Source organism: Danio aesculapii, chromosome 4 (assembly GCF_903798145.1).
Source record: "Danio aesculapii chromosome 4, fDanAes4.1, whole genome shotgun sequence".
Taxonomy (NCBI): domain Eukaryota; kingdom Metazoa; phylum Chordata; class Actinopteri; order Cypriniformes; family Danionidae; genus Danio; species Danio aesculapii.
Genome location: NC_079438.1, coordinates 6,809,878 through 6,832,358, shown reverse-complemented (window position 1 = coordinate 6,832,358; position 22,481 = coordinate 6,809,878). Strand labels below are relative to the sequence as shown.

General features: G+C 42.8%; 14 non-coding genes across 14 annotated transcripts; 3 read left to right on the top strand and 11 right to left on the bottom strand.

Annotated features, from left to right (window-relative positions):
• Positions 1-213: 213 nt before the first annotated feature.
• On the bottom strand, positions 214-295 carry trnas-gcu (transfer RNA serine (anticodon GCU)). The gene has a single exon. It is a non-coding gene; the product is annotated as a tRNA-Ser (tRNA).
• A 179-nt stretch (positions 296-474) lies between these two features.
• Positions 475-556, bottom strand: trnas-gcu (transfer RNA serine (anticodon GCU)). The gene has a single exon. It is a non-coding gene; the product is annotated as a tRNA-Ser (tRNA).
• A 1,401-nt stretch (positions 557-1,957) lies between these two features.
• On the top strand, positions 1,958-2,098 carry LOC130224171 (U4 spliceosomal RNA). Its single transcript, XR_008837243.1, has one exon. It is a non-coding gene; the product is annotated as a U4 spliceosomal RNA (small nuclear RNA).
• Positions 2,099-2,710: 612 nt separating this feature from the next.
• trnas-gcu (transfer RNA serine (anticodon GCU)) lies at positions 2,711-2,792 on the bottom strand. Its single transcript has one exon. It is a non-coding gene; the product is annotated as a tRNA-Ser (tRNA).
• A 1,654-nt stretch (positions 2,793-4,446) lies between these two features.
• Positions 4,447-4,587, top strand: LOC130224183 (U4 spliceosomal RNA). Its single transcript, XR_008837253.1, has one exon. It is a non-coding gene; the product is annotated as a U4 spliceosomal RNA (small nuclear RNA).
• A 612-nt stretch (positions 4,588-5,199) lies between these two features.
• On the bottom strand, positions 5,200-5,281 carry trnas-gcu (transfer RNA serine (anticodon GCU)). Its single transcript has one exon. It is a non-coding gene; the product is annotated as a tRNA-Ser (tRNA).
• A 179-nt stretch (positions 5,282-5,460) lies between these two features.
• Positions 5,461-5,542, bottom strand: trnas-gcu (transfer RNA serine (anticodon GCU)). The gene has a single exon. It is a non-coding gene; the product is annotated as a tRNA-Ser (tRNA).
• A 1,401-nt stretch (positions 5,543-6,943) lies between these two features.
• LOC130224144 (U4 spliceosomal RNA) lies at positions 6,944-7,084 on the top strand. Its single transcript, XR_008837219.1, has one exon. It is a non-coding gene; the product is annotated as a U4 spliceosomal RNA (small nuclear RNA).
• Positions 7,085-7,696: 612 nt separating this feature from the next.
• Positions 7,697-7,778, bottom strand: trnas-gcu (transfer RNA serine (anticodon GCU)). The gene has a single exon. It is a non-coding gene; the product is annotated as a tRNA-Ser (tRNA).
• A 179-nt stretch (positions 7,779-7,957) lies between these two features.
• trnas-gcu (transfer RNA serine (anticodon GCU)) lies at positions 7,958-8,039 on the bottom strand. The gene has a single exon. It is a non-coding gene; the product is annotated as a tRNA-Ser (tRNA).
• Positions 8,040-9,854: 1,815 nt separating this feature from the next.
• trnas-uga (transfer RNA serine (anticodon UGA)) lies at positions 9,855-9,936 on the bottom strand. The gene has a single exon. It is a non-coding gene; the product is annotated as a tRNA-Ser (tRNA).
• A 464-nt stretch (positions 9,937-10,400) lies between these two features.
• Positions 10,401-10,482, bottom strand: trnas-aga (transfer RNA serine (anticodon AGA)). Its single transcript has one exon. It is a non-coding gene; the product is annotated as a tRNA-Ser (tRNA).
• Positions 10,483-10,766: 284 nt separating this feature from the next.
• Positions 10,767-10,839, bottom strand: trnak-uuu (transfer RNA lysine (anticodon UUU)). Its single transcript has one exon. It is a non-coding gene; the product is annotated as a tRNA-Lys (tRNA).
• Positions 10,840-11,442: 603 nt separating this feature from the next.
• On the bottom strand, positions 11,443-11,524 carry trnas-uga (transfer RNA serine (anticodon UGA)). Its single transcript has one exon. It is a non-coding gene; the product is annotated as a tRNA-Ser (tRNA).
• Positions 11,525-22,481: the final 10,957 nt, after the last annotated feature.

Sequence of the window (22,481 nt, the reverse complement as noted above, 5' to 3'; positions counted from 1 at the left end):
TGCATCACCCTAACTACTCGGCTACCTCATCACGTATGCGCCTACTTCTTTGATGGAGGCTGGACTGCGGCACATATTTGTTTCTGCAATTCTGTATGTTTCTGCAATTATGTTCGGTAAGATGACTTTCAATTTTGCCATAACATGCTTCGAAGCACAAAGATGGTGTGAGTAAGATAACTTCCCGGAAGCACCGGGCTCTCATAAAATGAACGACGAGGATGGGATTCGAACCCATGCGTGCAGAGCACAATGGATTAGCAGTCCATCGCCTTAACCACTCGGCCACCTCGTCATGCATGTAGCCACTTTCCTGATGGGGGCTGGACTTTGGCATATATGTATGTATTTGCAGCTACTTTCGATACAGATGACATTAAATTTTGCAGCAACATCCTTCAAAACGCTCAGAGGGTGTGAGTAATACACCTTCCACTGAATCACCGGGATCTCTCAAATACCAGTGCATTTGAGCGACGAGGATGGGATTCGAACCCACGCGTGCAGAGCACAATGGATTAGCAGTCCATCGCCTTAACCACTCGGCCACCTCGTCACATATGCTGCCACTTTGCTGATGGAGGCTGGACTGGGGCACATATGTGGTCATGTATGTTTTTGCAACTGTTTTCGGTAAGATGACACTCAATTTTGCCATAACATGCTTCGAAGCACGAAGAGGGTGCATGTAAGTTACCTTCCACGTAAACACCAGGCTCTCTTAAACGAATGACCAGGCTGGAATTCGACTCACACATGCAAAGCACGACGGATTAGCAGTCCATCGCCTTAACCACTCAGCCACCTCGCCGCGCACATAGGTGCTCTCCTAATGGAGGCTGGACTATGGCAAATACGTATGTTTTTGCAGCTATTTTCGCTAAATATTACATACAGTTTTGCCATAAACATCCTTTAAGACGCTGAGAGGTGCAAGTAAGAAACCTTAGACAGAAGCAGTTGCCTCTCTCAAAACAGTGAAACTATGAGGATGGGATTTAAACCAGAACTTGCAGAGTACAACATACTAACCTAAGCATTCGGCCACCTCGTCACGTGTAAGCACAGCGCAAGTGCAAGCTCTGAGATTGGTCGGCTTGGTAGCGCTGACGAGTGTGGGCGGAGGTGAGAGCCGCTCGAGCGTGAAGCAGCGGGTGTTTACAAGTGTGGAGTCCCATGAAGGAGCTCCGGATGGAGACTGTTGTTTTGTGTTAACCTTTTCATTAAAGTTGTTGCACGTCCACTGGTCCCTGCCTCAAAATGAGCGAATTTGAGCCACTTGCACATTAAGGAAGCGTTTAGAAAAAAACAAAACACCAGCGAAGAAACTCAACACAGGGAAACATAAAAACCTACTGCCAGTTAGCGTTTCGGAAGTGTATTGAAGAGCAACAGAAACAGTGCGCAGAAGTATAAGTTGCACGGCTACGCGCAAGGCTTGCGCCGTGGATCACGCTGATCACTTGACACAGAAGTATAAACCAGGCTTTATTGTTCAACATTAACTGCAACAAGTTTCTTCTGGTTTTGTTGGAGAGAAACTAGACAGAATGCCTGAGTCTAAAAACGGCAGCATAGCTGACCTTGGATTTCTGTCAAAATATGGTTTCAGTGCCCTTGCATTCTTCATTACCTTACCCCAATCCCTGTACAGCCCAATAAATACATCCCAATCTCAACCCTTTTCTCTGCCGTTCAGCGTTGTGACTCCGCCCCCTTTACCAGATTACCCACAATTCTCTTCTCCCAGATTCACATAAGTAGTGTATACTTTTCTTTAAGTAAAAATGAAACAATGTATAAGTAATTATTTTTGGACAAATCAATAACCTGTTCTGCAGACACAGCATGCACTCATTGGTGCCAGAGGGCTGATTGCTGGCAGTTTAAAGTTTGATGCCACCTTGTCGTTGCATGTCCAGATTGGTACACAGAAGAGTTCGTAGCTGTTATAGCTATTCTTTCGCAGAGGCAATATCGTAGCCTATGAGGTCTATCCGAGGCGTGATCATTGCTGGTTGAAAACTTTACCCAATACCTCGCTGGGATGACTTGTAATACAGTCAGCTCTGGCAATTTTTGTCAGCCTCTTAGTAGGCTTAATGTTCTGTTGAAAAGGATACCTGTGCTCCTGTTTCTTTAACATGTTGCAATTTTTGTTGAGCTCCTAAACATGCTGCAGGCTGGATTAACCTGTACCATAACATTCTTCAGAGTGCGTGTAAGAAACCTTCCATGGAAGCACCAGGCTCTCTAAAATACTAAAGCAATTGAACGACGAGAGTGGGATTCGAACCCACACAGGCAGAGCACAGTGGATTAGCGGTCCATCCCTGCTGGAGGCTGGATTAACTTCTACCATAACATCCTTCAAAACGCTAAGAGGGTGCGAGTAAAACACCTTCCACGGAAGCACGGGGCTCTCTCAAACACCATAGCAAATGGTCAACGAGGATGGGATTCAAACCCACACAGGCAGTGCACAATGGATTAGAAGTGCATCACCCTAACTACTCGGCCTCCTCATCACGTATGCGCCTACTTCTTTGATGGAGGCTGGACTGCGGCACATATTTGTTTCTGCAATTCTGTATGTTTCTGCAATTATGTTCGGTAAGATGACTTTCAATTTTGCCATAACATGCTTCGAAGCACGAAGATGGTGTGAGTAAGATAACTTCCCGGAAGCACCGGGCTCTCATAAAATGAACGACGAGGATGGGATTCGAACCCATGCGTGCAGAGCACAATGGATTAGCAGTCCATCACCTTAACCACTCGGCCACCTCAACATGCATGTAGCCGCTTTCCTGATGGGGGCTGGACTTTGGCATATATGTATGTATTTGCAGCTACTTTCGATACAGATGACATTAAATTTTGCAGCAACATCCTTCAAAACGCTAAGAGGGTGCGAGTAATACACCTTCCACTGAATCGCCGGGATCTCTCAAATGCCAGTGCATTTGAGCGACGAGGATGGGATTCGAACCCACGCGTGCAGAGCACAATGGATTAGCAGTCCATCGCCTTAACCACTCGGCCACATATGCTGCCACTTTCCTGATGGAGGCTGGACTGGGGCACATATGTGGTCATGTATGTTTTTGCAACTGTTTTCGGTAAGATGACACTCAATTTTGCCATAACATGCTTCGAAGCACGAAGAGGGTGCATGTAAGTTACCTTCCACGTAAACACCAGGCTATCTTAAACGAATGACCAGGCTGGAATTCGACTCACACATGCAAAGCACGACGGATTAGCAGTTCATCGCCTTGACCACTCAGCCACCTCGCCGCGCACATAGGTGCTCTCCTAATGGAGGCTGGACTATGGCAAATACGTATGTTTTTGCAGCTATTTTCGCTAAATATTACATACAGTTTTGCCATAAACATCCTTTAAGACGCTGAGAGGTGCAAGTAAGAAACCTTAGACAGAAGCAGTTGCCTCTCTCAAAACAGTGAAACTATGAGGATGGGATTTAAACCAGAACTTGCAGAGTACAACATACTAACCTAAGCATTCGGCCACCTCGTCACGTGTAAGCACAGCGCAAGTGCAAGCTCTGAGATTGGTCGGCTTGGTAGCGCTGACGAGTGTGGGCGGAGGTGAGAGCCGCTCGAGCGTGAAGCAGCGGGTGTTTACAAGTGTGGAGTCCCATGAAGGAGCTCCGGATGGAGACTGTTGTTTTGTGTTAACCTTTTCATTAAAGTTGTTGCACGTCCACTGGTCCCTGCCTCAAAATGAGCGAATTTGAGCCACTTGCACATTAAGGAAGCGTTCAGAAAAAAACAAAACACCAGCGAAGAAACTCAACACAGAGAAACATAAAAACCTACTGCCAGTTAGCGTTTCGGAAGTGTATTGAAGAGCAACAGAAACAGTGCGCAGAAGTATAAGTTGCACGGCTACGCGCAAGGCTTGCGCCGTGGATCACGCTGATCACTTGACACAGAAGTATAAACCAGGCTTTATTGTTCAACATTAACTGCAACAAGTTTCTTCTGGTTTTGTTGGAGAGAAACTAGACAGAATGCCTGAGTCTAAAAACGGCAGCATAGCTGACCTTGGATTTCTGTCAAAATATGGTTTCAGTGCCCTTGCATTCTTCATTACCTTACCCCAATCCCTGTACAGCCCAATAAATACATCCCAATCTCAACCCTTTTCTCTGCCGTTCAGCGTTGTGACTCCGCCCCCTTTACCAGATTACCCACAATTCTCTTCTCCCAGATTCACATAAGTAGTGTATACTTTTCTTTAAGTAAAAATGAAACAATGTATAAGTAATTATTTTTGGACAAATCAATAACCTGTTCTGCAGACACAGCATGCACTCATTGGTGCCAGAGGGCTGATTGCTGGCAGTTTAAAGTTTGATGCCACCTTGTCGTTGCATGTCCAGATTGGTACACAGAAGAGTTCGTAGCTGTTATAGCTATTCTTTCGCAGAGGCAATATCGTAGCCTATGAGGTCTATCCGAGGCGTGATCATTGCTGGTTGAAAACTTTACCCAATACCTCGCTGGGATGACTTGAAATACAGTCAGCTCTGGCAATTTTTGTCAGCCTCTTAGTAGGCTTAATGTTCTGTTGAAAAGGATAGCTGTGCTCATGTTTCTTTAACATGTTGCAACTTTCGTTGAGCTCCTAAACATGCTGCAGGCTGGATTAACCTGTACCATAACATTCTTCAGAGTGCGTGTAAGAAACCTTCCATGGAAGCACCAGGCTCTCTAAAATACTAAAGCAATTGAACGACGAGAGTGGGATTCGAACCCACACAGGCAGAGCACAGTGGATTAGCGGTCCATCCCTGCTGGAGGCTGGATTAACTTCTACCATAACATCCTTCAAAACGCTAAGAGGGTGCGAGTAAAACACCTTCCACGGAAGCACGGGGCTCTCTCAAACACCATAGCAAATGGTCAACGAGGATGGGATTCAAACCCACACAGGCAGTGCACAATGGATTAGAAGTGCATCACCCTAACTACTCGGCTACCTCATCACGTATGCGCCTACTTCTTTGATGGAGGCTGGACTGCGGCACATATTTGTTTCTGCAATTCTGTATGTTTCTGCAATTATGTTCGGTAAGATGACTTTCAATTTTGCCATAACATGCTTCGAAGCACGAAGATGGTGTGAGTAAGATAACTTCACGGAAGCACCGGGCTCTCATAAAATGAACGACGAGGATGGGATTCGAACCCATGCGTGCAGAGCACAATGGATTAGCAGTCCATCGCCTTAACCACTCGGCCACCTCGTCATGCATGTAGCCGCTTTCCTGATGGGGGCTGGACTTTGGCATATATGTATGTATTTGCAGCTACTTTCGATACAGATGACATTAAATTTTGCAGCAACATCCTTCAAAACGCTAAGAGGGTGCGAGTAATACACCTTCCACTGAATCACCGGGATCTCTCAAATGCCAGTGCATTTGAGCGACGAGGATGGGATTCGAACCCACGCGTGCAGAGCACAATGGATTAGCAGTCCATCGCCTTAACCACTCGGCCACCTCGTCACATATGCTGCCACTTTGCTGATGGAGGCTGGACTGGGGCACATATGTGGTCATGTATGTTTTTGCAACTGTTTTCGGTAAGATGACACTCAATTTTGCCATAACATGCTTCGAAGCACGAAGAGGGTGCATGTAAGTTACCTTCCACGTAAACACCAGGCTCTCTTAAACGAATGACCAGGCTGGAATTCGACTCACACATGCAAAGCACGACGGATTAGCAGTCCATCGCCTTAACCACTCAGCCATCTCGCCGCGCACATAGGTGCTCTCCTAATGGAGGCTGGACTATGGCAAATACGTATGTTTTTGCAGCTATTTTCGCTAAATATTACATACAGTTTTGCCATAAACATCCTTTAAGACGCTGAGAGGTGCAAGTAAGAAACCTTAGACAGAAGCAGTTGCCTCTCTCAAAACAGTGAAACTATGAGGATGGGATTTAAACCAGAACTTGCAGAGTACAACATACTAACCTAAGCATTCGGCCACCTCGTCACGTGTAAGCACAGCGCAAGTGCAAGCTCTGAGATTGGTCGGCTTGGTAGCGCTGACGAGTGTGGGCGGAGGTGAGAGCCGCTCGAGCGTGAAGCAGCGGGTGTTTACAAGTGTGGAGTCCCATGAAGGAGCTCCGGATGGAGACTGTTGTTTTGTGTTAACCTTTTCATTAAAGTTGTTGCACGTCCACTGGTCCCTGCCTCAAAATGAGCGAATTTGAGCCACTTGCACATTAAGGAAGCGTTTAGAAAAAAACAAAACACCAGCGAAGAAACTCAACACAGAGAAACATAAAAACCTACTGCCAGTTAGCGTTTCGGAAGTGTATTGAAGAGCAACAGAAACAGTGCGCAGAAGTATAAGTTGCACGGCTACGCGCAAGGCTTGCGCCGTGGTTCACGCTGATCACTTGACACAGAAGTATAAACCAGGCTTTATTGTTCAACATTAACTGCAACAAGTTTCTTCTGGTTTTGTTGGAGAGAAACTAGACAGAATGCCTGAGTCTAAAAACGGCAGCATAGCTGACCTTGGATTTCTGTCAAAATATGGTTTCAGTGCCCTTGCATTCTTCATTACCTTACCCCAATCCCTGTACAGCCCAATAAATACATCCCAATCTCAACCCTTTTCTCTGCCGTTCAGCGTTGTGACTCCGCCCCCTTTACCAGATTACCCACAATTCTCTTCTCCCAGATTCACATAAGTAGTGTATACTTTTCTTTAAGTAAAAATGAAACAATGTATAAGTAATTATTTTTGGACAAATCAATAACCTGTTCTGCAGACACAGCATGCACTCATTGGTGCCAGAGGGCTGATTGCTGGCAGTTTAAAGTTTGATGCCAACTTGTCGTTGCATGTCCAGATTGGTACACAGAAGAGTTCGTAGCTGTTATAGCTATTCTTTCGCAGAGGCAATATCGTAGCCTATGAGGTCTATCCGAGGCGTGATCATTGCTGGTTGAAAACTTTACCCAATACCTCGCTGGGATGACTTGTAATACAGTCAGCCCTGGCAATTTTTGTCAGCCTCTTAGTAGGCTTAATGTTCTGTTGAAAAGGATAGCTGTGCTCCTGTTTCTTTAACATGTTGCAACTTTCGTTGAGCTCCTAAACATGCTACAGGCTGGATTAACCTGTACCATAACATTCTTCAGAGTGCGTGTAAGAAACCTTCCATGGAAGCACCAGGCTCTCTAAAATACTAAAGCAATTGAATGACGAGAGTGGGATTCGAACCCACACAGGCAGAGCACAGTGGATTAGCGGTCCATCCCTGCTGGAGGCTGGATTAACTTCTACCATAACATCCTTCAAAACGCTAAGAGGGTGCGAGTAAAACACCTTCCACGGAAGCACGGGGCTCTCTCAAACACCATAGCAAATGGTCAACGAGGATGGGATTCAAACCCACACAGGCAGTGCACAATGGATTAGAAGTGCATCACCCTAACTACTCGGCCTCCTCATCACGTATGCGCCTACTTCTTTGATGGAGGCTGGACTGCGGCACATATTTGTTTCTGCAATTCTGTATGTTTCTGCAATTATGTTCGGTAAGATGACTTTCAATTTTGCCATAACATGCTTCGAAGCACGAAGATGGTGTGAGTAAGATAACTTCCCGGAAGCACCGGGCTCTCATAAAATGAACGACGAGGATGGGATTCGAACCCATGCGTGCAGAGCACAATGGATTAGCAGTCCATCGCCTTAACCACTCGGCCACCTCGTCATGCATGTAGCTGCTTTCCTGATGGGGGCTGGACTTTGGCATATATGTATGTATTTGCAGCTACTTTCGATACAGATGACATTAAATTTTGCAGCAACATCCTTCAAAACGCTAAGAGGGTGCGAGTAATACACCATCCACTGAATCACCGGGATCTCTCAAATGCCAGTGCATTTGAGCGACGAGGATGGGATTCGAACCCACGCGTGCAGAGCACAATGGATTAGCAGTCCATGGCCTTAACCACTCGGCCACCTCGTCACATATGCTGCCACTTTGCTGATGGAGGCTGGACTGGGGCACATATGTGGTCATGTATGTTTTTGCAACTGTTTTCGGTAAGATGACACTCAATTTTGCCATAACATGCTTCGAAGCACGAAGAGGGTGCATGTAAGTTACCTTCCACGTAAACACCAGGCTCTCTTAAACGAATGACCAGGCTGGAATTCGACTCACACATGCAAAGCACGACGGATTAGCAGTCCATCGCCTTAACCACTCAGCCACCTCGCCGCGCACATAGGTGCTCTCCTAATGGAGGCTGGACTATGGCAAATACGTATGTTTTTGCAGCTATTTTCGCTAAATATTACATACAGTTTTGCCATAAACATCCTTTAAGACGCTGAGAGGTGCAAGTAAGAAACCTTAGACAGAAGCAGTTGCCTCTCTCAAAACAGTGAAACTATGAGGATGGGATTTAAACCAGAACTTGCAGAGTACAACATACTAACCTAAGCATTCGGCCACCTCGTCACGTGTAAGCACAGCGCAAGTGCAAGCTCTAAGATTGGTCGGCTTGGTAGCGCTGACGAGTGTGGGCGGAGGTGAGAGCCGCTCGAGCGTGAAGCAGCGGGTGTTTACAAGTGTGGAGTCCCATGAAGGAGCTCCGGATGGAGACTGTTGTTTTGTGTTAACCTTTTCATTTAAGTTGTTGCACGTCCACTGGTCCCTGCCTCAAAATGAGCGAATTTGAGCCACTTGCACATTAAGGAAGCGTTTAGAAAAAAACAAAACACCAGCGAAGAAACTCAACACAGGGAAACATAAAAACCTACTGCCAGTTAGCGTTTCGGAAGTGTATTGAAGAGCAACAGAAACAGTGCGCAGAAGTATAAGTTGCACGGCTACGCGCAAGGCTTGCGCCGTGGATCACGCTGATCACTTGACACAGAAGTATAAACCAGGCTTTATTGTTCAACATTAACTGCAACAAGTTTCTTCTGGTTTTGTTGGAGAGAAACTAGACAGAATGCCTGAGTCTAAAAACGGCAGCATAGCTGACCTTGGATTTCTGTCAAAATATGGTTTCAGTGCCCTTGCATTCTTCATTACCTTACCCCAATCCCTGTACAGCCCAATAAATACATCCCAATCTCAACCCTTTTCTCTGCCGTTCAGCGTTGTGACTCCGCCCCCTTTACCAGATTACCCACAATTCTCTTCTCCCAGATTCACATAAGTAGTGTATACTTTTCTTTAAGTAAAAATGAAACAATGTATAAGTAATTATTTTTGGACAAATCAATAACCTCCAGACAACACTTTCTCATCACAGCACAGACCTGCGTCCTCTTAAAAAAAACAGATGCAGTCGTGCTCCAGGAAACGGCGTTTCAGAGCTGTGCCATGCCACTGCTGAGCTGCACCGTGAAAGACCTTGAAGTCATTAGTTGTTACCAAAGCCATGGTCCAAAAGTATGGCCAAAAGCACATTTCGCCTGGGCCTTTTGGAACTGTGCTAGCATCAGTCTTGAAAAGAGCTGTGCATAAAGCAACTCTCCAGAAGCAGATGGAGTGGGGAAAATGTGCCACAAAGGGACAGCCAAAAAGGACTGGGCGACTTGGAAAAAAACTATCAAATCCCAATCTTGATGAGCCGTACAAGATGTTGCTGTCGATTTATTGAACGTTTCTCTAGGCAACATCAGAGTGTAGGGACTACAAAAAAAAGCTAAATTGCGACTAGTCGCTGGACTTGAATTATTCAATATGGGATTAAACACGCAACCAAACGTCGCAAAAGCTACAGTTCCTCTCACAAAGAGAAAAAGCAAAAGCAGCTGGCTGTTCCGTAGTCGGCAGGGTTCGAACCTGCGCGGGGAGACCCCAATGGATTTCAAGTCCATCGCCTTAACCTCTCGGCCACGACTACGCATGGCAGCAGCCCATTGACTTTTTCTGCTGAATGTGGGCAACATTGAACGCAGCACAGTTGGGGCATAAATGGCCTGAGGTTGTAAAAAGCGGCACAAGCATTGCTCGCAGTTAACAGGAACACGCTGTGGTGACCTGGATTCGAACCGGGGTTGCTGCGGCCACAACGCAGAGTACTGACCACTATACGATCACGGCACACCGCTCGCTCACCGATAAGCTCTGCAGCTGCCTGGACACTAAGGGACACTGGTTTGTGACCGGGATTCAAACTGGGATTTCTCTGGCCACAACACAGAGTACGGATCACTGTACGGTCGCGGCAAACCACTGTCGCTCACCCACAGCTGCCTGGTCACTAAGTGACAGGGGCTTGTTTGTGAGATGCAGAGGAGAATTGCAATTACGTATAGAAGGCTTGAAAGAAAAGAGAACAACAACATAAGTGGACGTGCAAAACAACGTAGTCGGCAGGATTCGAACCTGCGCGGGGAAACCCCAATGGATTTCTAGTCCATCGCCTTAACCACTCGGCCACGACTACAGGCGTCTGCTTTCTCTCTCCTGCTGAGGTGGCGACCAAGCACAGGGTCAACAGGGGTAGAGGAAGGTGCACTAGCTCTTGTGCAACTTTTCCGTACAATCTCTGGGAAGCAGGGACAGCATAGCTCTCTAATCTAACACACTCAGCTAACTTCATGGGCACTCTTTTTACACAAGCTGATGATCTGAATTCAGAGCAACGTGCTCTCGCAGGCCACACCACAATGGACAGCCACCAAGTGATATGAAAAGAACAACAAGGTCTCTGACAAACAGACAGGCCTTCGCCCAAACAGGGACTTGAACCCTGGACCCTCAGATTAAAAGTCTGATGCTCTACCGACTGAGCTATCCGGGCTCCTGTCTGCGGAAGCACCTGTTTGCGGAGTTGGCCCTCTGCAAGCCCCTTGCCGGCTGACAACACTTTCTCATCACAGCACAGACCTGCGTCCTCTTAAAAAAAACAGATGCAGTCGTCCTCCAGGAAACGGCGTTTCAGAGCTGTGCCATGCCACTGCTGAGCTGCACCGTGAAAGACCTTGAAGTCATTAGGTGTTACCAAAGCCATGGTCCAAAAGCATGGCCAAAAGCACATTTCGCCTGGGCCTTTTGGAACTGTGCTAGCATCAGTCTTGAAAAGAGCTGTGCATAAAGCAACTCCCCAGAAGCAGATGGAGTGGGGAAAATGTGCCACAAAGGGACAGCCAAAAAAGACTGGGCGACTTGGAAAAAAAACTATCAAATCCCAATCTTGATGAGCCGTACAAGATGTTGCTGTCGATTTATTGAACGTTTCTCTAGGCAACATCAGAGTGTAGGGACTACAAAAAAAAGCTAAATTGCGACTAGTCGCTGGACTTGAATTATTCAATATGGGATTAAACACGCAGGCCCGCAACCAAACGTCGCAAAAGCCACAGTTCCTCTCACAAAGAGAAAAAGCAAAAGCAGCTGGCTGTTCCGTAGTCGGCAGGGTTCGAACCTGCGCGGGGAGACCCCAATGGATTTCAAGTCCATCGCCTTAACCTCTCGGCCACGACTACGCATAGCGACAGCCCGTTGACTTTTTCTGCTGAATGTGGGCAACATTGAACGCAGCACAGTAGGGGCATAAATGGCCTGAGGTTGTAAAAGGCGGCACAAGCATTGCTCGCAGTTAACAGGAACACACTGTGGTGACCTGGATTCGAACCAGGGTTGCTGCAGCCACAACGCAGAGTACTGACCACTATACGATCACGGCACACCGCTCGCTCACCGATAAGCTCTGCAGCTGCCTGGACACTAAGGGACACTGGTTTGTGACCGGGATTCAAACTGGGATTTCTCTGGCCACAACACAGAGTATGGATCAGTGTACGGTCGCGGCAAACCACTGTCGCTCACCCACAGCTGCCTGGTCACTAAGTGACAGGGGCTTGTTTGTGAGATGCAGAGGAGAATTGCAATTACGTATAGAAGGCTTGAAAGAAAAGAGAACAACAACATAAGTGGACTTGCAAAACAACGTAGTCGGCAGGATTCAAACCTGCGCAGGAAAACCCCAATGGATTTCTAGACCATCGCCTTAACCACTCGGCCACGACTACAGGCGTCTGCTTTCTCTCTCCTGCTGAGGTGGCGACCAAGCACAGGGTCAACAGGGGTAGAGGAAGGTGCACTAGCTCTTGTGCAACTTTTCCGTACAATCTCTGGGAAGCAGGGACAGCATAGCTCTCTAATCTAACACACTCAGCTAACTTCATGGGCACTCTTTTCACACAAGCTGATGATCTGAATTCAGAGCAACGTGCTCTCGCAGGCCACACCACAATGGACAGCCACCAAGTGATATGAAAAGAACAACGAGGTCTCTGACAAACAGACAGGCCTTCGCCCGAACAGGGACTTGAACCCAGCAAAAGCAGCTGGCTGTTCTGTAGTCGGCAGGGTTCGAACCTGCACGGGGAGACTCCAATGGATTTCAAGCCCATCGCCTTAACCTCTCGGCCACGACTACACATAGTGGCAGCCCGTTGACTTTTTCTGCTGAATGTGGGCAACATTGAACGCTGCACAGTTGGGGCATAAATGGCCTGAGGTGGCCACGGCACAAGCATTGCTTGAAAGCATTAGTTGAAAGCCACGGGGTACTTGAAGTCAAGATCTCCATTACCAAAGCTTAGCGGAACCATTTAGGTTTGTAACGTGACAGTGAGATTCAAGCAAGATTGGATGAATCTTATTTGAAGTGTGCAGCAAGTCTGAGAATTCGAAGCTAACTATTGTCCTCAGATCATCAAGCCTAAGTTTTGAGAAGACCAGTCGGAATTGTTTCACACAACTTAAATATAAACCAACCCAGATAAGACTTCAACCCACAATCGCCAACTTCAAAGGCTGATGCCTTATCCATTAGGCCACTGGGTCAACACTAACCTTTGTCAAATCTGATGTATGGCTCAGGAAGTTGTTTATGGATCTTGAACAACCCACCAGCTTTATATGTAAGCACCATTTTTGTCTTTGTACACAGTCTCTTCTCTGTAGGCACCATGCAGGATTCAAAATGGCCTTTCGCGTTAGGTACCCTTTTAGTCATAACAGGCAATATGCATGGCAATGCAGGAAGTTAATGACATGCAAACACATCTCAAGAAGGTTTTCACAGCTACCGTGTTTCATCCACCAAACATTGCTCCCAAATTGAAGTGAGACCTTCAAAGACAACCCAGATGGGACTTGAACCAACAATCCCAAGCCCCGGAGGTTGATGCCTTATCCCTTGGCCACTGGGCCATTTCGCCAATCATTTGTCATCGATTTTTTTTATGCCTTCAGCAAGATGCCAACGAAAAGGAGCCGGGTAACACTTTATTTTGATGGTCCCCCTTTAAATAGTCTGCTGACCGTAAGTTACTTTTTAAGTTCTTATCTGTTTACTTTCATCTGGATAGTATCTGTAGATTGTCTTTAAATGTTCTTAGGCAATCAATACAATGTCTACAGCATGTAAACATTTATTAAACTTTCGGTAAGATAAGTGTTACCAATTTAGGTTCTAGATGTTCAACAGTGTATCAGTAGATATGCAACAAATCTTCAACAGATGTTCAACAGTTTATTAGTACATATGCAACAAATCCTCAACATTTAGGTTCTAGATGTTCAACAGTGTATCAGTAGATATGCAACAAATCCTCAACATTTAATAAACTTGGTAAGTTACGTGTTACCAAATTAGGTTCTAGATGTTCAACAATGTATTAGTAGATATGCAACAAATCCTCAACAAGTTTTCAGAACATTGACCACCAAGATGTTTGTTGTTATTGTCTGCATGTATTTATTATCCAGCTTATGAATAGACTTTGAGTAAACATTCAGATGCCTATAAGTAGCTACGCGAGACATGAACTTTAATCAAATATAAAATTAGGGTTAGGTACAATCTAAGAGTGTTCAATTAACTATTTGTTGCATTTAACCTAACTTTCAGTAGACAGTTATTTTACTTTAAAGGGCACATAGTTTACCTCTTTTTTTATGATTTATGAGTGTGCCAGTTTAGGTTCAGTTTAAAACACAATTCAGATTTTTTTATTATAATGTGTTAAAAAGAGTCATGTTGAGGGCGTGTCCACAGTTCGCTGATTTATGGGTGTGTTGCTTCACATGTAAATTAGTTTCGGCTTCCCGCCAACATAACAAGGGGCGCGGCCATGAGCTCTGCGTTTGCAACAGAGTCTGACAGGCAGACAGAGAAGGAGCAGGAGTGAGAGGTTCAGCAATCAGTCGTACATGTACGACTCGGACACAGACCAAGCAGAGAGTACAAAATCATATGTGTCTTTGTACAGTTTTACAGCCAACTGTGTGCTAGTTTCAAGTGCCGAGCTTGTACACAGGAACTAATAACCACGCACACTGAATTAACTTTTACTGAGGCACTGGATGCGCGGCTCGAAGCCGTGACACGGCACACCAGACACTCTCTGTGGAGCGGCAGAAACATAAAGCGTCCCGAATCATCGCGCCACGCATTTTTAAATTCTAAACATAGGTTTCTATCAGGGTACACACAACGGCAATTCAAGTCTGCAGCGGTCGGAGGCGCCCAGCCGTCGACTTGAGTGTACCCTGATAGAAACATATGTTTAGAATTCTAAAACGCATGCTAGTTAAGATCACAGGGAGCTTCTGGGATCGCGAGAAATGCAAACGACTGAAGTATAAGGTAGACTCAATGAGAAGTACACATGTTTGCAAACCTACCTAAAGATACAACCAATAATTCCGATTAGAGCGATAATGTGGAGAATATTGCTCTTGTGTTGAGCCCAATGAGCCTTGCATCTAAAAATAGAGCTAGCGTCTTACTTTAATTATATCGCTTAGACTCACGCTGAAAATGGCGGACGTGAATTAACAAACTGAGGATATGATGACGTGCCTGTCAATTAATATTGGTGGGCGGGGGGACCGCACTCCTACGTAAAGTTGCGGTCGGTTTGAAAACTGCTCCAATTGGTCCACCGTTTTTATGTTGTTAAATTGAAAAAAAAAAGCACTGGGTGTGCTTATATCACCCCAATATGATGGTCTACACACCATACATGCACATATGTCTGTCCAAACAGCTTGAAAAGTAGATTTTTTACCATAGGTGCCCTTTAAGGTACATTTATCAGCTCATCTGTTGTCACACTGGGCCCATCAAAATGAAGTGAAAACCTAAGAAATGCTGTTGAATGACAGTAAAGAGCCAACATCACAGACAGCATGGCTACTAGTCTGTAAATGTTCAGCAGATAGTCAACAGACAGGTAGTAGTGACACTGAAGTATTTGAAGACAAAAACAACTGCTTTTAATTTATTGCTGTCAAAACAAAAATAAAATAAAAAAATTAACAGCCCAGGTAATTAAGCTGAAGAAAACATTTGGTTCAGGACAATTAGAAAGAGCTTTATTGCCAGGTATGTTCACACATACGAGGAATTTGTTTTCGTGACAGAGCTTCTACAGTGCAACAGAATTACAGAGACAGGACAAAAAACAGATGATAAGTATATTTAAAAAAAAAAAAAATAGGAAGTAGTGAGTGCAAATATACAAATTGACAAGTGTATGTACGTGTTTATTACTATATACAACATTAAGAACAATTGTTGTTACATCCACACCGGAATGAACCGCCAACTTATCCAGCATATGTTTTTATGCAACGGATGCCCTTACAGCTGCAACCCATCACTGGGAAACATCCATACACAATCATTCACACACATGAACTAAGGACAATTTAGCCAACCCAATTCACCTCTACCACATGTTTTTGGACTTGTGGGGGGAACCAGAGCACCCAGAGGAAACCAACGCGAACACCGGGAGAACATGCAAACTCCACACAGAAACACCAACTGACCCAGCCGAGGCTCAAACCAGTGACCTTCTTCCTGTGAGGCGAACGTGCTACCCACTGCACCACCATGCAGCCGCTATATAATTTTTTTTTCTAAAATTTATAATTTTTTCAGGCTCAGTTCAGTAATTTAACTATTTTGTGGCAAAGAATTGATTTTTTAATTGTCTTTAACATAGTCGGCTGAAAAATAACTAATTTTAGAAATACAATTTAGATGACGAGGTGACATGGTGGCGCAGTGGGTAACACGTTTGCCTCACAGCAAGAAGGTTGATGGTTTGAACCTCGGCTGGGTCAGGTGGCATTTCTGTGGCATACCATGTTGGTGTGGGCTTCCTTTGAGTGCTCCAGTTTCCCCCACAAGTCCAAAGACATGTGGTACAGGTGAAATGAGTAAGCTCAAATTGTCCGTAGTGAGAATGAGTGTGTATGGATGTTTCCCAGTAATGGGTTGCAGCTGAAAGGGCATCTGCTGTGTAAAACATGTGCTGAATAAGTTGGCAGTTCATTCTGCTGTGGCGACCCAGGATTAAAAAAGGGAAAGAAATTTAATGAATTTAGATTGCATTTAAAGGTTTTTGCATCTGATCTCAATATAATATATATTTTTGGCATTATAAGCTGAGCTTATTGTGCTCTACTTTTTTGCTTCTACATTTTAACAGTAAACAGAAACATTATTGAACAAAGAAACATACAATAAACATGGCCTTAACAATAAGCGACATAGCAAATAGTGAGGCAAAAGGCAAAAGTGAACCCTTCCTTTTCATTGATAGGACTTTTATGTGAACATCTCCAACAATGAGCTCTCTACACTTTTGAGCGAACTCTGTTCATTTTCCTGGTGTGAAGCTGATGCTGTTAAATTGCTCCCTGTTAGCAAAGTACAGCTCTGCAGCTGGAGCGAGCTGGGCCACTGCATTTTGAGAAACACCTTCTCTCTGGAATGCTCTGGTCATGGTTGCTCCACGTCTTGTCAGCTTCAAAAGCCTTTTGTAGCGATGTATGACATCACGAACATTATTAGCTGAAAAACTATTTAAAACAATTAATACCTTCATGACCAAATAATCACAATGCAACCACCTATCCTAAGCCTAATGAGCACGTAAAATTATAGAAAGAAGTATCATTAACACTGGCACATCTGTGTGTGAAAACAGTACATTTGAGACAGAGAGATAGAATGTAGGTGTGTGTGAGAGAGCATGTACAAGAGTGAGTGTGTTAGTGAGAGTGTGTACGCAACAAGTGTGTGTACAATATGTGTGTGAGTGAGAGTGTGCAAGTGTGTGTGTGTGTGTGTGTATGCAACAAGTTTGTGTACAATATGTGTGTGAGTGAGAGCATGTACATGTTTATCTAGGAGGTAGAGCATGTATAAGACTGTGTGTGAGAGAGATCACATGCTTGTGTGTGTGAGAGAGATAGAGAGAGAGATAGAGCATGTACGTGTGTGTCTATGAGAGAAAGAATGTCTGTGTGTATGAGAGAGCATGTACAAGAGTATGTGAGTGATTGTGTGGTCAAGTGTGTGTGTGTGTGTGTGTTTGTACAATATGTGTGTGAGAGCATGTATATGTGTGTAAGAGAGAGAGCATGTGTAAGACTGTGTGTGAGAGAGAGCATGTACAAGAGTGAGTGTGTGAGTGAGAGTGTGTACAGGTGTGTGTGTGTGATTGTGTATAAGACTGTGTGTGTGTGTGTGTGTGTGTGTGTGTGTGAGTGAGAGAGAGAGAGAGAGCATGTACATGTGTACTTTTGTGACCATGAACTGTATGTGTGCGTGAGTGAAAGAGCATGTTTGTCTGAGAAAGAGAGAGAGAGAGAGAGAGAGAGAGAGAGAGATAACATACTTTTATTCCAAAAAAAGTTAACACTTTTTCAACATCCTCAAACTTTAAACAGTATTCAAAACATTAAAAAGACAAAACCAACTCTCCATCACTCTCCACAATACACAGAACACTTTCAACAGACCATTTATCCACAAAAGATTTAAAATGATTTGTTAATTTATAAAATGCATCCTCAATTTTTAGTCGAGCTTCTAACATTCCCATATAAACTTTAAAAACATCTTTTGATCCATTTTTCTGAATTTTGTTTTTCCTTGAAATCCATATAGACAGTTCAGCCACTCCAAAAACAAAGTTCAACAAAACATGTTTTTGTTTTTTCTTGACAGAATATTTCGGACCAAAAATGAACAAAGGAAATGAAAAACATTCTCCCCATTTCATGACCCAAAGTTCCAAAAGATCAAATAACACTTTCAATCTATTACATCCACAGAACAAATGCATCAATGTTTCTGTCTGATTACAAAAAAAGCATTCTATTTCTTGATTGGGATTAAAATGTGCAACATGTTTATTAGTCGCTATAGCCCCGTGAATTATTCTCCACTGAAGATCCCCCGTCCGTTTATCTATTGGCATTTTATACAAAGATCTCCATCTTCCTTTTACAGAAATTTCCTGACTAAATAGACCATACCATTTTGATTCCTTCATCCTCTTAAGATATTTACTATGAATTACTTTCACTGATATCATGTATGCTTCTTTCTTGCCCAACTCTTCAAAAGAAACAAAAGACACATCCACATGTAACAGAAAATCATTTTCTGAAAAAGTCCAATCTTTCACAGTCTCCGAAATATCTAAAACCGGAAAAACATATTCACATCCATCTTCCCACTGATTAATCAGATCATTATCCTTAATAAAATCCCTTATTGAGTTTGTAAAGGATTCATACACTTCTACAACAACTCTTTTCATTAGTCTTTCTGATCTTATTTTCACCAATTGGCTCAGAACAGTTATAGAAGACTGCATAGCTTTTAGTAAATGGCCCAACTTTGTACAGCTTGCCTCTCTCAATGCCACACGAATACTATCAGAATTTAAAGAATTTACACTCAAGAAATCATTATAAAAAAGTGGCTCCTCAAAGACACACATTCCTGAAAAAAATGTAGGATCTCTTGACACTTTTAAAACTTGCCACGCCTGCAATACTGAATCATAAATGTTAGATCTTAAATATGTACCTTTTCAGGGTTCAGCAAAAAAAGTTGTTTATCATACCCCAACTTTCCTGCCTTCTGTAAAAGCAATTTCGCAGTTTCATGCCATCTCAAACCATTTCCATATAAAAATCTTTGTGCAGTTTTTAATCTAAAAGCTGCTATTCTAGAAGTTAAGTCAACAAGACCTTGACCTCCCTCACAGAGAGGAATATAGAGTACAGCAGCTCTAATCCAATGATACCCTGACCAAAAAAATCCAAAATTTCTTTCTGCACCTTTTCAATCAACCACTTAGGTGGATTTAAAACCATAACTTTATGCCAAAGCATAGAAGCAACCAAATTGTTTGCCACTAAAACCCGTCCACGATATGACATCTGAGGGATCAACCATTTCCATTTGGCAAATTTCACAGATACCTTCTCCATTATCCCTTCCCAATTTTTTTCTTGAAATTGTTCTGTGCCTAGAAAAACCCCCAAGATTTTAATTCCATTTTCCCCCACTTCAACCCACTTGGTAACTTTGGAATATTTTCCTCTCTCCATTGACCTATTATTAAAGCTTCACTTTTATCCCAATTAACCTTTGATGAAGAGGCTTTTTCATACACATTTAAAGCTTTAACAGTTTCAAATCCATCATTGTCATTTGTGATAAATATATTAATGTCGTCAGCATAAGCAGAAACATCTAAAGGTGATTCATTTACAGAAGATGATAAACTAAAACCAGCCAAATGCTGTCTTACATAACATAGAAGAGGTTCAATACATAAAGAATAAAGTTGTCCAGAAATAGGACAGCCTTGTCTTATTACCCTTCTTATTGTTATAGGCCGACTAATGCCCCCTCCTATCTTAACCATACAAGAAGCATTATTATAAAGAAGACTCAGCCATGTTGTAAACTTCTCTCCAAAACCGAAAGCCTTAAGAACAGAAAACAAAAATTCATGATCTATCCTATCAAAGGCTTTCTCCTGATCTAATGATAAAATTCCAACCCTCTGATTATAAACTTTACATACATCCATCACATCTCTCATTAAAAACATGTTATCTGTTATAGTCCGATCTGGGATACAATAAGTTTAGTCCATGTGTACAGTTAAACCTATAAAGGGTTTTAACCTATTAGACAAGGCCTTTGAAAGCACTTTATAATCTGTACATAACAGAGCAACAGGTCTCCAATTCTTTACTTCGGTTAAATCTCCTTTTTTAGGCAACAATGTCAAAATAGCTTTTCTGCATGAGGAAGGTAGTGCATTTTCTTCATAAGAGCTCTTTAAAACCTCATACAATTCAGGTCCGATGTACTCCTGAAAATGTTTAAAAAGTCAATAGACAATCCATCTATTCCCGGGGCACGTCCAGAAACCAGCTGATTAACAGCAAGAGTAAGTTCTTCATAACTCAATTCTGTATCCCGTTCAACTTGTTCTGTAGTAGTAAGTTGAGGGAGATCTTCTAAAAGTTCCAGAACGCACTGCTCATTGCATTTGTCTTTTTCATATAGCTTGGTATAAAAGTCTATGGCACAACTTCTCATCTTCTCACCATCTGTTGTTAAAGATCCATCTGGACATTTAAGACATGTCATATACTGATCTCTCGCTGACTTTTTCTCCAAATTGAAGAAGAAAGTACTTGAAGCATCCATATCTTTTAGTTGCATATATCGTGACCTCACAAGAGCTCCTTTCACTCTTTCCTGTAACAGAGAGCTTAACTCCAGTCTTTTTGTGTGCAGCTCTTCATTATTGTGCCCAGTCTCTTCATCATTTAAAAACTTGTTTTCAATTCTTGTTATTTCCACTTCAACCACTTCTATAGCTTGTTTTAACAAAACTGATGAAAAAGAGGTATACTGTTGGCAAAAAACTCTAATTTGAGCTTTCCCAATCTCCCACAACTGATTTAAAGATTTAAAAGCACTCTTTCTTTCTTTCTTTCTTTCCATTTATCCCAAACAATCTTAAAACCTTCACAAAAAAAATCATCTTTAAGTAACTTATTATTAAAATGCCACTGAGATCTTTTAACTTCTTGCTTTAACAAAAAAGTCACAGTAACAAGATGATGATCTGTAAAGCCCACTGGTCTAATAGAGCTATCAATTAGTTTATGTTTAAGCCCTTGTGACACATAAAATCTGTCAAGCCTAGCTGCACTCACCTTCCCATTTACTACCTTCACCCATGTATACTGCTTGTCTTTAGGAAATTTAATTCTCCATGCATCTTCTAAATCAAACTGAAACAATAATTTTTTTAAGCTTTTACTAGATTGTAAATGAGGCTCTTCACTAAGTCTATCATTATTAAAATCGACAGTGCAATTCCAATCTCCACCTAAAATCATGTAGTCACAAACACGTTGCTCTAAACTTTCTTTGATACTTTTAAAAATTCCACTCTTTCAGTCCCCATATTAGATGAATAAACATTAATAAACAAATAACTTAAACCTTCTATTTCAGCTTTAACCATTAAACCTCGACCATTAACAATTGTAAGACAATTCAAAATATTTACTTTTAAACTTTTAGTGAAAAGCACAGCCACACCTCCACTAACATTACTCCCAAGACTTAAAAATACTTGACCTCCCCAATTTATACCCCATTCAACTTCATCTTTCGCAGTGCTATGTGTCTCCTGAAGAAATATTACATCAAGTTTATTAATATTTACTATTTGCTTTACCATTTCTCTTTTCTGCTTATCCCTCCCTCCATTAATATTTAAAGAGCCAATTCTCGAACTACCCATCAATATTATAAGAGAAAGGAACAGACAGAAACAAAAGTATATCCAACCATGTGACACGCTAAAGACAGACATCACTTATATTTTGCAAGGACCCTTTTACATTTTCGAGTTCTATTTAAATTTGAGACTTTGTTTAAATTCGTAACATGTTTTCTCAATCTGAAACGTTTCTTATCATCTAGCAAATCAAGACTAACAGTTTTTTGTAAAAACGCAACCGACCTGATGAATTTTTTTATGTCATCAAAGTAATCTTCAACCTTCACAGACTGTCCAAAAGTTTCATCAAGGAAATTATCAATCTCCTCTAATAAATAAAGCTCTCTCGACCTACCTACCCCTTCAGACCCTTCTCCACCTGACTCAATCTGTTCCAAATCATCTGCATCACTTTCTGCATTATTTCGAATATCGATCGGCATTGTTTTATATGTCTTTCCTTTCGTTAACAACCACAGTCTCCTGCATGTCTGGCACAACTTCACCTACATCATCAGTAACATTCCTTCTTGCTCCTTTTTTTTTCAGCACTTTTTGTGCTCACCTTATCATCCACCAAAGTCATCTGCTCTGAATGTTCAACAACATTATTTTCACTGCTAGCGTTGTGAACTTCCAACTCATTAGCCATATTAGATGCCTGTTCGTTCTGTGTAGTACAACTACTGCCTAATGCTACATCATCTTCTCTATCTCCTTCAATCATTTTTTCATCAGATCTTTCCACACGCTCTACTTGCTCCCTATGGGGACAAAAAAGACGTTTATGCCCCACATC